This window comes from Cynocephalus volans, chromosome X, assembly GCF_027409185.1.
Source record: "Cynocephalus volans isolate mCynVol1 chromosome X, mCynVol1.pri, whole genome shotgun sequence".
NCBI classification, from domain to species: domain Eukaryota; kingdom Metazoa; phylum Chordata; class Mammalia; order Dermoptera; family Cynocephalidae; genus Cynocephalus; species Cynocephalus volans.
The window spans coordinates 33,051,436-33,066,360 of record NC_084478.1 but is presented as its reverse complement, the minus strand read 5'-3'; positions in this window follow the sequence as shown (position 1 = coordinate 33,066,360).

Here is a 14,925-nt window from a genome sequence, read left to right as displayed (position 1 = left end):
CAGTTTTGGAGACTTGAAGTCAGATATCGAGGTATTTGGTGGGATTGCTTCTTATGAGGGATGTGAGGGAAGGGTCTTTTTTTCAGGGCTTGTTCTTGGCTTGTAGGTAGCCATCTTTGTCTTTACATGGCATTCTCCCTGTATATTTGTCTGTGTCCAAATTCTATCTTTTTATTAGTACACTTTCTCAGGGTCCACGTGTTCACATGTTGAGCATAAAGCCTACCTCTGCAGGGTAGTGGAGGTACAGTTCACTCACTAGCCAACTCCTAATACACAGAGGACCAATACAGGTACATGTTGTAACTGATACTGCAGAGTGTATTGTGGGAAGAATTTTGTTAGGTGTGTGTAATTCTACTCTCGATTATACCCAGTGGGGAAATGCAACCATTAGAACAGTGTTAGTAGGATGAGTGAACATCCTGTATCCCACCAGACTACCCTAGGCCAGCACTGCAGTGTCAACAAAATATGGGAACTAATGGAAGCTGATGCACTTAAAGAAGCTACACCATCCTATAATAGCCTTAGTTGGCCAGTGAAGAAAGTCAAGGGTACTTGACATCTAACCATGAATTATAACCAGCTCAATGTGGCAGTGGTCTTGCTCCCTGATTTTCCAGATATCATAACAATTTAGGAGTCCACTGTGCACACTCAAGGGCCTTATGTGCAATGGTGGACATCTTAGTGCTTTCTTAAAATCCCACTGAATCCATGTGATTGGAGTCTATTTGCCTTCAATGGTTGGATTACATTATATGTTAACATGATAATGCAATGAGACCCACATTTTCTCACCAGTGAATAGGCTGAGACCCAGAGAGGACTTAAATCTAACCAGACTTGTCCTGGTACCATTGTACAGGTAACGTTATTCTGATTGGAAGAGCCAAGAATAGCATACCATCTGCCTTTGAGAGAAGTTCTAATTTCTGAGTAGTAGGATAGGAAAAATTAACCCTTTCAAACATCAAGGAATAGCCACCCAAAGAAACAATGCTCTCTGAGGTTTTGTTTTTCATTCATAGCATTTGTTCATACATTATGCAACAGGTGACTGACATTTATATGAACTTGAACCTGTAGGAAAAGATGGGGCAGTAGGCAGTGGCACCTTTGGGAATTATTGGTGGTGCCTTCCTGACGTCCTTATTCAATATACCCCATTTGAGAGACTATTAGGGCCTGTTAGTATAAGCTGGTAGACATAGAGTAGCAAAGCATGAGCAGATGTTCTTATGCCCTGACTTTCCTATCGTGGATTGATCCCAAATGAGGACTCTAAGAAAGTGGTTACTGCCCAAGAAACACCCATTTTAAAATAAAAGTGGTATAATCAGAGAAGAAGTAAACCAGGCATTATGGTGCTTCAAAGGTACAGGAAAATGTGCCCAGTTATCTCTAGATGTGGTTGATTGAGAAGCAAGGAAAATGTAAGCACACCGTTTTCTGTTGACTTCTGTCACCCAAGTTTATGAGCATGCCTGAGTATCATCCTTGGATGAGTCCACTAAGTTAAAGGCTGACTGGTTGTAATGGGTTTCAGTAGATGTCCAACTCCAAAGAAAACTGCTTACCCCTGTGCATGAAAAGGGCATTCCGTTCAATGGTGAAGAAGTGGGCTGTGTGGCTTGCCCTTGAAAACAGCCTTCAAAAATACACATTGTCCCATTTTGACTGAATCCTGGTAGGCCCCGAGGGGCTGACAGTGTAGCCTCATATTTGGTAGTGGGGCAAGTGGATGATCAAAGTCTCAGCCTTTGTGGTAGCAACATTATCAGCTGATTGCAGGAGACTCACACCTCCTGTTCGTGCCTTCATTATGCACATGGCCACATGGATCCTTTTGAGAATGAAATTCAATGGAATCAACACTCTGATCAGACATGTCCTGCCCAGCCTGGGTCCATGACCACATGGGTAGACTATGCAACAAGGTATGGCAATCTATCTACAATTTGGGACCTGGTCCCCAACCAAGACCTTATAATTGCAGCATATGACACCAAGGAAGCTTGGGAAATGTGCCCAGAGTACCAGCTGCACAGTTGAATCATGAGGGGATCTCTGGGTCCCATGCACAGTAGTGCCAAACCTGGCTCCATACTCTCCTTTCAAGGTTACCACTGAGCATGGTCTGCAGTAGATCCCTTTCTGAGTATGTCACTGGCAACCTTGTCTGCATTGGAGATAGAGAAATTCTATGTGGAGACTTTTAGGTGCACTGTGCTTTTTATATTTAGTTTCACTTAACACGTGCAATCAGATATCAGAGACCAACTTTCTAATAAAAAGTGCCTAGCAGTGGTCTACTTCATGAGACATTTGATGGACCATTAACTCCCTGTGACATCCCCAGGTAGTAGGTGCATTGAATGGGGGCACAGATTCTTAAAGAAAAAAACTTAGAGGAGAAGTGGACAACAATGCCCACGCTTAAGAAAGTAAGTTTGTTGAATAGGAGTGGTGAGAGTGGGCATCTTTGTCTAGTTCCTGTTCTTAAGGGAAAAGCTGAAAGTTCCTGTTCTTAAGGGGAAAGCCATTTAGGATGATATTGGCAGTGGGCTTATCATATATGGCTATAATTGTGTTGAGATAGTTTCCATCTATACCTAACTTGTAGAGAGTCTTTATCATGAACAAATGTTGAGTTTTGTCAAATGCTTATTCAGCATCTGTAGAGATGATCATATGGTTTTTGTCTTTGATTTTATTGATGTGGTATATCACATTTATTGATTTGTGTATGTTGAACCAACCTTGCATCCCTGGGATGAATTGCACTTGATCATGGTGTATAATTTTCTGTATTCTGTTGTTGCATTCTGTTGCTGTATTGTTAGCTAGTATTTTATTGAGGATTTTTTGCATCTATATTCATCAAGGATATTGGCCTATAGTTTTCTATTTTTGATGTTTCTTTGTCTGGTTTTGGTATCACGGTGATGTTTGCCTCATAGAATGAGTTTGAGAGAATGGCCTCTGTTTCAATCTTTTGGAATAGTTTATAGAGAATTGGTGCCAATTCCTCTTTGAAGGTTTAGTAGAATTCTGCAGTGAACCCATCTGGTCCTGGGCTTTTCTTTGTTGAGAGCCTTCTGATAACATGTTCATTCTCTTTTATTGTTATTGGTCTGTTCAGATTTTCTATATCTTCTTGCCTCAGTTTTGGTAGTTTGTATGTGTCCAGAAATTTGTCCATTTCCTCCAGATTTTCAAATTTGTTGGCATATAGTTGTTCATAGTAGTCTCTAATGATTCCTCATATTTCTAAGGTATCAGTTTTAATATCACCTTTTTCATTTCTAATTTTTGTTATTTGGGTCTTCTCTCTTTGTTTTCTTAGTTAACCTTGCTAAAGGTTTGTCAGTTTTATTTATCTTTTCAAAAAACCTGATTGTTTTTTTGTTTCTCACCAATCCTATTCAACATAGTGTTGGAAGTATTAGCCAGGTCAATCAGAGAAGAGAAGGAAGTAAAGGGCATCCAGATTGGAAAAGATGAAGCCAAATTGTCCCTGTTTGGAGATGATATGATCCTATATATTGAACAGCCTAAAGTTTCTCCAAAAAAAACTATTAGAGTTGATAAATGATTTCAGCCAAGTTGCAGAATACAAAATCAACACACAAAAATCAATAGCATTTCTATACTCCAACAGTGAACATTCAGAAAAAGAAATCAAGAAAGCTAGCCCATTTACAATAGCCACAAAAAATAAAATAGTTAGGAATAAAGTTAACCAAGGATGTGAAAAATCTCTACAATGAGAACTACAAACCACTGTTGAGAAAAATTAAAGAGGATGCAAGAAGATGGAAAGATATCCCATGCTCTTGGATCAGAAGAATTAACATTGTGAAAATGTCCATATTACCCAAAGTGATCTACAGATTTAGTGCAACCCCCATCAAAACTCCAATGACATTTTTATCAGAAAGGGAAAAAAAATACCCAGACACTTATATGGAATAACAAAAGACCACACATAGCCAAAGCAATCCTGAGCAAAAAAATAAAGCTGGAGGCATAACACTACCTGACTTTAAACTATACTACAAAGCTATAATAACCAAAACAGCATGGTAGTGACATAAGAACAGACACATGGATCAATGGAATAGAATACAGAACCCAGAAATCAACCCATACACCTACAGCTATCTGATCTTTGACAAAGGCACCAAGTATACACACTGGGGAAGAGACTGCCTCTTCAGGTGCTGGGAAAACTGGATATTCATATGTAGGAGAATGAAACTAAACCTGTAGCTCTCACCATATACCAAAATCAACTCAAAATGGATTAAAGAATTAAATATACATCCTGAAACAATAAAACTCCTTAAAGAAAACATAGGGGAAACACTCCAGGAAGTAGGAGTTGGTACAGACTTCATGAATATGACCCCAGAAGCATGGGCAACCAAAGGAAGAATAAACAACTGGGATTATGTCAAACTAAAAAGATTCTGCAAAGCAAAATAAACAACAGGGTGAAAAAGACAACCAACAGAGTGGGGGAAAATATTTGCAAAATATACATCTGACAAATGATTAATATCTAGAATATACAATGAACTCAAGCAAATTTACAGCAAAAGACCAAATAACCCAATTAAAAAATGGGCAAAGGAGCTGAATAGGCATTTCTCAAAGGAAGATATACGAATGGCCAACAGATACATGAAAAAATGCTCATCTGCTCATCTGATGATGGACATTTGGGCTGGTTCCAACTCTTGGCTATTGTAAAGAGTGCTGTGATGAACATTGGGGAACAGGTATACCTTTGACTTGATGATTTCCATTCCTCTGGGTATATTCCCAAAAGTGGGATAGCTGGGTCATATGGTAGATCTATCTGCAATTGTTTGAGGAACCTCCATACCATTTTCCATAGAGGCTGCACCATTTTGCAGTCCCACCAACAATGTATGAGAGTTCCTTTTTCTCCGCAACCTCGCCTGCATTTATCGTTCAGAGTCTTTTGGATTTTAGCCATCCTAACTGGGGTTAGATGGTATCTCAATGTGGTTTTGATTTGCATTTCCCGGATGCTGAGTGATGTTGAGCATTTTTTCATATGTCTGTTGGCCATTTGGATTTCTTCCTTAGAGAAATGCCTACTTAGCTCTTTTGCCCATTTTTTAATTGGGTTGCTTGTTTTCTTCTTGTAAAGTTGATTGAGTTCCTTATATATTCTGGATATTAATCCTTTGACAGATGTATATTTTGCAAATATTTTCTCCCACTCTGTTGGTTGTCTTTTAACTCTTTTAATTGTTTCTTTTGCTGTGCAGAAGCTTTTTAGTTTGATATAATCCCATTTGTTTATTTTTCCTTTGGTTGCCCGTGCTTTTGGGGTTGTATTCATGAAGTCTGTGGCAGAGCTGCCAGCACCTGGGAAAATGGAGGCAGCCCCGGGGCAGTGAGTGAACCGTTGATGCAGGCGGGAGCCGGGTGGGCGTCAGCCCCCAGAACAGGGCTTGGCCACCGGTCCGTTACAGGGTTGTGCCAGGTCGGGTGCTCACTCTCTGCCTCTGGTTTGTCGCCTTCCCCGTTCTCGGCCGCTGCTGCCTCGGGCTGTTCAGTCGCGGCGCGGCTCGGGTGCTCCCAGAAATCTTCTTTAATGCGAGCCTGAAACCTCGAATCCTGAATAGGGCAGCTGGCCGCCTTCAGCGCGCCTCCGGGATCCTGTCTGCATCCACAGCAGCCCTGGCGCCGTGTTCCCTGTTTCGAGACTCGCTTTTGCAGCTGAGAAACAGTTCTTTTCCTGCTCCACACTTCAAAGCTGTTGCCTATAAATGAGGCAGCCTCTCCTGCCGGGTGCAAAGCGGTGGTCACCCCTGACGACCGGCCCCCAGCAGCGGTCCTCCCTTAAGAGATGGCAATAGCAAGGTCCACTAGTTTCCTGGCTGACTGTGGCCCAGTGGCCGCCTTTTCCACCTCAGCTACTCCGCGCCAACCGCCGCAGCCACTGCCATCTTGAAACCCCTACAGTATAATCTGGATATTAATCCCTTGTTGGATATGTAGTTTGCAAATATTTTCTCCCATTCAGTAGGTCGTGTTTTCACTCTGTTAATTGTTTCCTTTGCTGTGCAGAAGCTTTTTAGTTTGATATAATCCCATTTATTTATTTTTTCTTTTGTTGCCTGTACTTTTTGGGTCTTACTCATAAAGTCTTTGCCCATTCCTACTTCCTGAAGTATTTCCCTTATGTTTCTTTTAGGGTTTTTATAGTTTGAGGTCTTATATTTATATCCGTAATCCATTTTGAGTTGATTTTGCAATATGGTGAGAGGTACTATTCTCGTTTCATTCTTCTGCATATGGATGTACAGTTTTCTCAGCACCATTTATTGAAGAGGCAGTCTTTTACCCAATGTATGTTCTTGTTGCCTTTGTGAAAGATAAGTTAGCCAACTTAAGTAAGTATGCGGATTGATTTCTGGTTCTCTATTCTGTTTCATTTGTTCATGTGTCTGTTTTTATGCCAGTACCATGCTGATTTGGTTACTATAGCTTTGTAGTATAATCTGAAGAAAGGTAGTGTTATGCCTCTAGCTTTATTATCTTTTCTCAGGATTGCTTTGGCTATTCAGGGTCTTTTGATAATCCATATGAATGTTAGGATTGTTTTTTCTATTTCTGTAAAGAATGACATTGGTATTTTGGTTGGGATTGCATTCAATCTGTAGATCTCTTTGGATAGTATGGACATTTTCACAGTATTAATTCTTCCCATCCATGAGCATGGAATGTCTTTCCATCTTTTTTTTTTCCTCTTTAATTTCTTTCAACCATGTTTTGTAATTCTCATTGTAGAGACCTTTCACCTACTTGGTTAAATTTATTCCTAGGTATTTTATTTTATTTTTTTGGTGCCTATTGTAAATGGGCTTACTTTCTTGATTTCTTTTGCTGCTAGTTCATTATTGGAGTAGAAGAACACTACTGGTTTTTGCATGTTGATTTTGTATCCTTCAACTTTACTGGAATTGTTTATCAACTCTAAGAGTTTTTCATTGAGTCTTTAGGCTTTTCTGTATATTGGATGATCATGTCATCAGTAAATAGGGATAGTTTGACTTCATCTTTTCCAATCTGGATGCCCTTTATTTCTTTCTCTTGCCTGATTGCTCTGGTTGGTATTTCCAACACTATGTTGAATAGGAGTAGTGAGAGTGGGCATCCTTGTCTTGTTCCTATTCTTAAGGGAAAAACTTTCAGCTTTTCCCCATTCAGGGTGATATTGGTGGTGGGTTTGTCATATATGGCTTTTGTTTTGTTGAAATATTTTTCTTCTATTCTTAATTAGTTGAAAGTCTATCATGAAGGAATGTTGAATTTTGTCATATGCTTTTTCTGTGTCTATTGAGATAATTATGTGGTTTTCGTCCTTGATTTTGTTGATATGGTATGTAACACTTATTGATTTGCAAATTTGAGCCATCCTTGCATCCTGGGTTGATTCTCACTTGATCATGGTCTATAATTTTTTGATATGTGACAGGTATAGTCTTACTCCTGGAATTTTATCAATTTTTGGTCGGATGTTTTAAATATCTTTTGTTCCTTTCTTTCCCTTTTATTGTCTTCAGTGTTTGTTATTGCAGTTGTAAGATATAGTTTCTTTCTCTCTCTCGTTTGCATTTTTGTTCTACCAGTATTTTTTTTTCTACCAGTAGGTTTTGTTCTTTCTTGTGTATTTGTGGTACTGAATGTCATTTTTCAGATTCCAGATTTAAGACTCCCTTGAGGATTTCTTGTAGGACTGGTCTTGTGGTGGTGACCTCCTGCAGTTTTTGTTTGTCTGGGAAATACACCATTTCTTCTTCATTTCTGAAGGATAGGCTTGCTGCGTATAATATTCTTGGCTGGCAGTCTTTTTCTTTTAGTATTTCAAATATATTGTCCACTCATTCTCTTATGGCCTGTAGTGTTTCTGCAGAGAATTCTGCTGTTAGTCTGATTGGGACTCCCTTACAGTCAATTTATTGCTTTTCTCTTGTTTTTTCTCTCTTTGTCTTTGAGTTTTGCCAGTTTGACTACAATGTGTCTCAGAGAGGACTTTTTTAGTTGAATCTGTTTCGGAATCTTGACTACATATGTCCAATAGGTTAGAGTAGAGATTAATTCCGAAGTTTCCTGGTTAATTTTCCATCTGGATGATCTGTTCTTTGCTGAACATGGGGGTTTTAAAATCCCCAACTATTATTGTGTTGGAGTCTATCTCTCTCGTTAGGTCCAATAATAATTGCTTTATATAACTGGGTGCTCCAGAGTTGGGTGTGCATATTTCTAGAATTGTTATATCCTCTTGTTGTTCCAAGTTACATCTTTTAATATTGCCTATCTCTTATACAGTTGTTGTGCATGTTATTGTCTTGTTAAGTTTGTCCTTTACTCTTCATATTAAGGATGTAAGCAGTTTATTCACCACCTTTACAACATTGGACCTTTCTGAGATTGTCTGTGATCTTACTTTGCTAATGAGTCATGTACCTTCAAATATTTTCTTGCTGCTCCTTAGTGTCTTCTTTCAGATCAAAGAACTCCTTTTAGCATTTCTTATAAGGCAGGTCCAGTGTTGGTGAATTCCCTTAGCTTTTGTTTGTCTGGAAAATATTTTATTTCTCCTTCATATTTGAAGGTTAGTTTTGCTGGATACAGAGTTCTTGGCTGACAGTCTTTTTCCTTCAGCACTTTGAATATATAATCCCATTCTCTTCTGGCCTGTAGGTTTCTACTGAGAAATCTGATGAGAAATGTATTGGGGCTTTGTTGAATGTTATTTGTTTCTTTTCTCTTGCTGCTTTCAGTATCCTTTCTTTGTCTTTGATTTGGGGTGTTCCTCCTTGGATTGAATTTGATTGATGACCTCTGAGCTTCCTGTACCTGGATACTGTCATTTTTTTCCATACTTGGGGAATTTTTAGCCATTATTTCCTTGATTATGCTTTCTACATCTCTTCCTTTTTCTATCCTTTGGGTATGCCAATTATGTGAATGTTATTTTGCTTGAGGGAGTCCCATATTTGCTATATTTCTGTTTTGTTTTTTCTTTTTCTTCTCTGAATTGATAATTTCATATGTTTTAGGTTTGATCTCACTGATTCTTTTCTTTGTTTGATTAAGTCTGCTGTTGGAGCTTTCTGTCAAGGTTTTCAATTCAGATAATGTATTCTTTGTTTCTAGAATTTCTATTCAGTTTCTTTGAATCGATTTAGTTCCTTTATCAAGTTTCTCATTCTGCTCCTGGGTTTTTTTTTTTTTTTTTACAGATTTCATTTAATTTTCTCTCTGTATTTTCTTGTGACTCCCTGAACATCTTTAAGGGGATTATTCTGAATACTCTGTCAGACATTTCATAAACCCACTGTTCCTCTGGGTCCATTGCTGGTGCTTGATTTGTTTCCTTTGATGGTGTCATATTTCTCTCCTCTTTCTCAATCTTTCTGTTTTAATGTTTATGCCTGGGCATTTGAGAAGACTGCTACCTCTTCTAGGTTTTATAAATGTTCTTTGGTGGTGTTACACCTTAATGGTTAATGTCACAGCTTTGTCTCTGATCTGTGTGTTTTTCTTTCAGTTCTGTGATGGATTTTAGCTACCACCCCCACTTAGACTCTGTACTTGAACTAATTTATTGTCCTTTGGTTAATTCCAAAATTGGGGGAATTTTTTATGGGGACCAGCATTTGAGTACTATGGTTGAGCTAAATTGCTGCTGTGCTTCTGATTCTCTGGGGAAGGCTTTTTGGGCAGATCAGATTTTAATTGTTGGCCTTTTAATCACTTCCAGATTTTACAAGGTCAGATCCCCCTGGGCTGTGTGGAAATTCTGGCCCAGGACTGAGTCTTTCCAGAAAAATGCACCACCTGCAGTTTTATCACTTTGACCAGTCTCCATTGAGTGGGCCTGTGCCAAATGGAAGGCAAATCAGCTACCATGCTGCACCCTAATATTCCCCCAGTGGGCCAGCCTCCCCTGGAACTCCAAATGCTTCCTGTCAGGTGGGCTGTGCACTGGTCCCTAGTAGTGACTCACTGGCCTCTGGGTGGCTCCGTTTTTTGGTCAGCTGTGACCCCTCCTATGTTGGTCCACAGGAACCCTGTCAGTCATCTTGCTGGCCTGGGGACTGGTCTGAGGCCCTCTTCTCCCCTGCAGATTCCAAGCAACTTCACACAAAGGGCTGAGCTGTGGCTTTTGCCAACTTTTGCCCCATGTGCTGCAGTTTATTCCCACCCCTCACTGCGCTGGCCCTGAAGGGGCTGGGACTCAAAATGGTCAGAGTGGTCCCTTCTTTCTTTCTCTGTAGCTTCTCCTGCCTTTGTGAATTCTGTGGGTCTCTCCTCCTCTTCCCTTGAGTTCCAGCAGTCCCATATTGGTAGTCTTTGCTTTTTAATAGTTCTAAATTGATCAGTTGTGGGAGAGAGTGACACTGGGAACTGTCTAGTCCACTATCTTAATGACATCGTCTGATGTATTTCGTATTTTTGAGGCCATGTGAAAAATACCAGAACTGTAGTCTTGTGCATAGCTGAGAAGTCACCATGAGTCATAATCTAGTGCCTTGGGCTCTCAGTTAGTCCAGAGTGAAGTGTCCTCCTGCAGATCTCACTCTGACTTCCTGGCTTTCCAATTCCTTTTAACATATTCAAATAGGAATTTGTTCATTGTGTTTGCAATTTTATTATTTTTGAGTTTGCCTTCATGGGGGCAAAGAGAAAGTATTTTTCTTCTTTGTATGTATGAAAACTCGCTTGCAGTTTGGTTCATCCCATGTCTGACAAAAAGATTCTCAGGAAGGTACCATCATTAGGTGGTTACTCTTAAGACCCCAAACATCCTGTGCTCACTTCCAAGGAGATAAAATTTCATCCAGTATCATAATCCCCAAATCAGTCTCCTTAATATCGAGAACTTTCTGCCTATCTGAATAGAGCTTCATGACGTTTATAATCCTGCACGTGGTGTATGGTACATGTGCATATGTGGTAGAAGTTAGTCTACCTCTTTTTACTTCTCTCCACGTTTTCCTTATTTCACTACTTGGTCTTTTCATCTTTCTAGATGTGGGCCAGGGATAGAGGGGATAAGTGGGTGAAGGTCACACATTCACATGACGGGGAAAGTTGTAGTGGGAGTTTGGGGCCCTGGTATAGGGAGGAAATCCTGAATTGTTGATCTCATAGGGACATGTTTAATTTCCTTGAGACACCTCAGACTTCCAGCCCCAATTACATCCACTGCCTTTGCTCAGATCTAGAATCCCCTTCAGCCCCTAGGACTTTTATGACCCACCCTTCTGTGGGTCTCTATCCATCTAGATGCTCCTCTAGGGTGCTTTCATTTTAATACAATTTTAGACCACATGCCATTGTAGACCTTTGGACCAGGGCATCTCCAATCCCATGTGCTTGTCTTCACTCACTTGAGTAAGAAACTAATACCTGTTTTTTTCCTAACTCTAATGGACATAAGATAAGCTTTCTGAAGCTCTTAGTCATTTGCTTGATGCAAGGAGAAATATCTTTGTCCCTTTTCATGTGGGTGGAAGAAAAGCTCGCACACTCTCTTTCTCTGGGTCTACTAATTCTCCACGGAAAACACAAACTTTTCTTCTACAGATGGTGTAAGTGCAGTTCACTCAATAACCAACTCCCTTTTGTTCAAAATAGCAGGGGCAACTCTAGCTTCAGTTTTTTTAACTACATGGGTTAGACACCAGACCTGTGTCATTCTAACCTCAGGGAACATGAGTGAAACTTGCTGAAATGTTGAATGTGGGCCAGTCATTCCAACCCTCATCCTCATGAGTCAGTTTTTGTAATCTCTTCAGTGTCTTCAGAATTATGGGGATTTCTGCCATGCATCTACTTTAAGTATAAAGCTGCAGATTAGAAAACTATTTAGCTCCAGTGTCAAAATGCCTCCTCCACAAGGGGTTATTCTACAACTTGCATTGAGGTCATTCTCTCCTTGTGCTTACCACTTATCTTTTCTGGTGTGCAGCACAAGGATCACAGGTAACTGTCAGTTTGGACTTTTTTTCTGTCTTTGTAAGTTTTAATTGTCTAACTTTAAAAATGGCTTTTTATATATTTTTTACTTGAAAAATAATTTGGACCTTATTCTTGACCTTGTATGTCTTCATGCATGAGATGGAAAATTTGACCTAGACATGTGGCTGATAATTTTATAGATGCCCTTTTATTATAAAGAGGTAATTCTGGCCAGGTTAGTTGTAGATTCCTCAGCATCTTGTAGCACCTACTCTCACCTAAGATATGGGGTAGAGAGGGGATAGGTTCCCCACACTAAGAAATTGCCTGTTGCATATTGTGGTGGATAAGGTACTTAGGATCTGTGTCACTTGGAATTTCATGGGCCAGCTCACTGATTGAGATGAGGTTCTCCCACCTGATAGGACAGCAAGGGGCAGATCAGAGGAGATAAAGGATTATGGGATCTAGAAAAGCCATACAGACCAGGTTATGAGAGGTAAGGCTCTCAGGGATCTGGTAGCACATTCCTTGTCTATATGGTGGGTGAGGGTTTATCAATAAGATGTACTCCCATTGTCTAAACTCTTCCGTGAGGTGAGGTCTAGGTCAGGGGAAAGACAGATTCTCTGGGATCCTATATTATGAGTTACCTGTTGAAAAAAGTTTGAAAAGGTAGGCTGCAAGAGGTTAAGACAAATTTCCTATCTATATGGTACCTGGTTACTGATAAATGTACACATTTTGTGGCCTGGGGCATGGCCAATTCTGTGTACAAATTTGTGCTTACCGGTGCGAGTTGCTTCTCCTGCACCCTTTCTTCCTCATTTCTTGGCTTGCCAGCCAAGGAGAGTTGATGGTCTCCTGGAAGCTGGTGTTATAGTGTCTGGGTAAAAATTACCATGGTCTGTGTTTCTGTAAAAAGTGTCTGAATGCAGCAGTTGGAACTCTCATGGAAAAGATAAATAATTAAAAGTGATTTTTATATTAGGAGACCTATGACCTGATTAATTGTATTCACTGTGTAATAATATGTAATTTTATTGAAATGTGTTTACAAGTTGGAATTGTGTATATTCCTGTAGTTTCAGAGAAAATATCTGCTGTTATCCAAAGTTTCACTGTGTAATGATTTCTTCTTGATTGGCAAGTTAAAGGTGTCATTCCCAATGGCCTTGGATGTCCATCAGCAAGGGACACTTATACTTTCCAACAAAATTCAGGCCCTTCCTTCCAATTACAGTACTTGAAACAATGTAAGTAGGCTCACACACTGAACAGTATGAAAAGTCAAGTAACTAATGGTGTCTTTCACAAGCTAAAGAATTCTGTTTCTGAGAGAACACATTTTGCTTTTGTAAACCTGCTGGCAAAGTTTGCCCATTTGTCTTTCAGTGAAAGGGGCAAAACTACAGGGGGCTTTTCCCCACCTGATTTTGAGAGAATGACTCCATGGGATTTTTAACCCCCTCTTTCTGGAGACTGATGAGATAACAATGCCTTTTGGAGGAATATAGGCAAGATCCTGCAGCTAGACTATCCAAGTATGGTACAGGACCTGATAGGCAGTAGCAGACTTCATTGATAAAGTTTTGGTGACAATGGGTAGTCAGTTATGCAGAAATGTACTGAGGTCCATAACTACAGTAAGTGGGAAAGCAGTGATATTAAGTGTAGGTTTGAGAAAATGCCCAATGAAACTATATGTTCTTGGATACTTGGCTAGCAGATGAGGGAGACCTGCTAGTTATGTTGGAAGACAAGGAGCAGAGATCACCCAGTCATCTATAACTGATGCCGTACTTCCAGCCAATATAGCCGTGACCACTTTGCTAATGACAAGTGCAAGACTAAGGAAATCTAGAACCCCTTGCTGAAGTTTGTGTAGTTCAGAAGTTTGTTGCTGTAATGCCTTCAATGCCGCCTTTCTTTCAAAAACAAAAAAGTCTAGGGTAGAGTTTGAGGCCCCTCCTTAAGTTTCTAACTGCAATCTGAGGCCTTTTGCACTGGACAAAGTATGATGAGAACTTGAGGGCACCCAAATTTGCCAAACCTTTTCAGCTCTTTTGGACTGTGGAGTGCAGGTCACTGCGCTGTTTAGAAGCCCCCATGGGCATAATCAAAATTTTACTTTGTGTTTGGATATAACTCTCACATTGGACAGTGGATTGATATATGTCTATTTTGAGCCTTTTTGAGCAAGATGTTGTGACTGCTGAATATGCTGTGGGAAGAGTTGTGTTAGGTTTGTGTAATTCTCATGATCATAAGGTTATTTTCAATTGGGAAATGCCATGATTAGAACAGTGATAGTGGGATGAATGGACAACCTGGAATCTACCAGAATTCCCCAGCCCAGCTGTGATGTGTTAGTAAAGCAGTGTGGGATACTGTGAGCTGGCAGTTGGATGGGTCAAAGGTCCTTACATCGATCAGGAAACTAATGGAGGCAGAGATATTTAAATAAATGTTACCACCTGAAAATAGCCTTGTGTGTTCTGTGAAAACCCTTGGCTTCTTGAGGCCTTATTGTGCTTTATTGGAATCTGCATGCAGCAGTAGTCCTCAGCCTTCGAATTCCAGGTGTCAAAACATACACAGAGTCCATCACACAGACTGGAGGGAGGCTTCATTTGTGGTGGTAGATATGCTAATGGTTTCTTTAGATTCCACTACATCCGTGGGATTTGAGGTTATTTACCTTCACTGGGCTCTATTTGCAACCCAATGTTCATCATGCTGTCCCAAGAAGACCTAAAACCTGCCTTGTTTTCTCACTATTGGATGGGCCAAGACATAGAAAACATTGAAACCTAAACAGAGCTTTCTTGTTACCATTAAAGTATATGGTTAATCCTATTCTGGTCATAAGGCTAAGGACCACGTGCTACCACTCTTAGATAG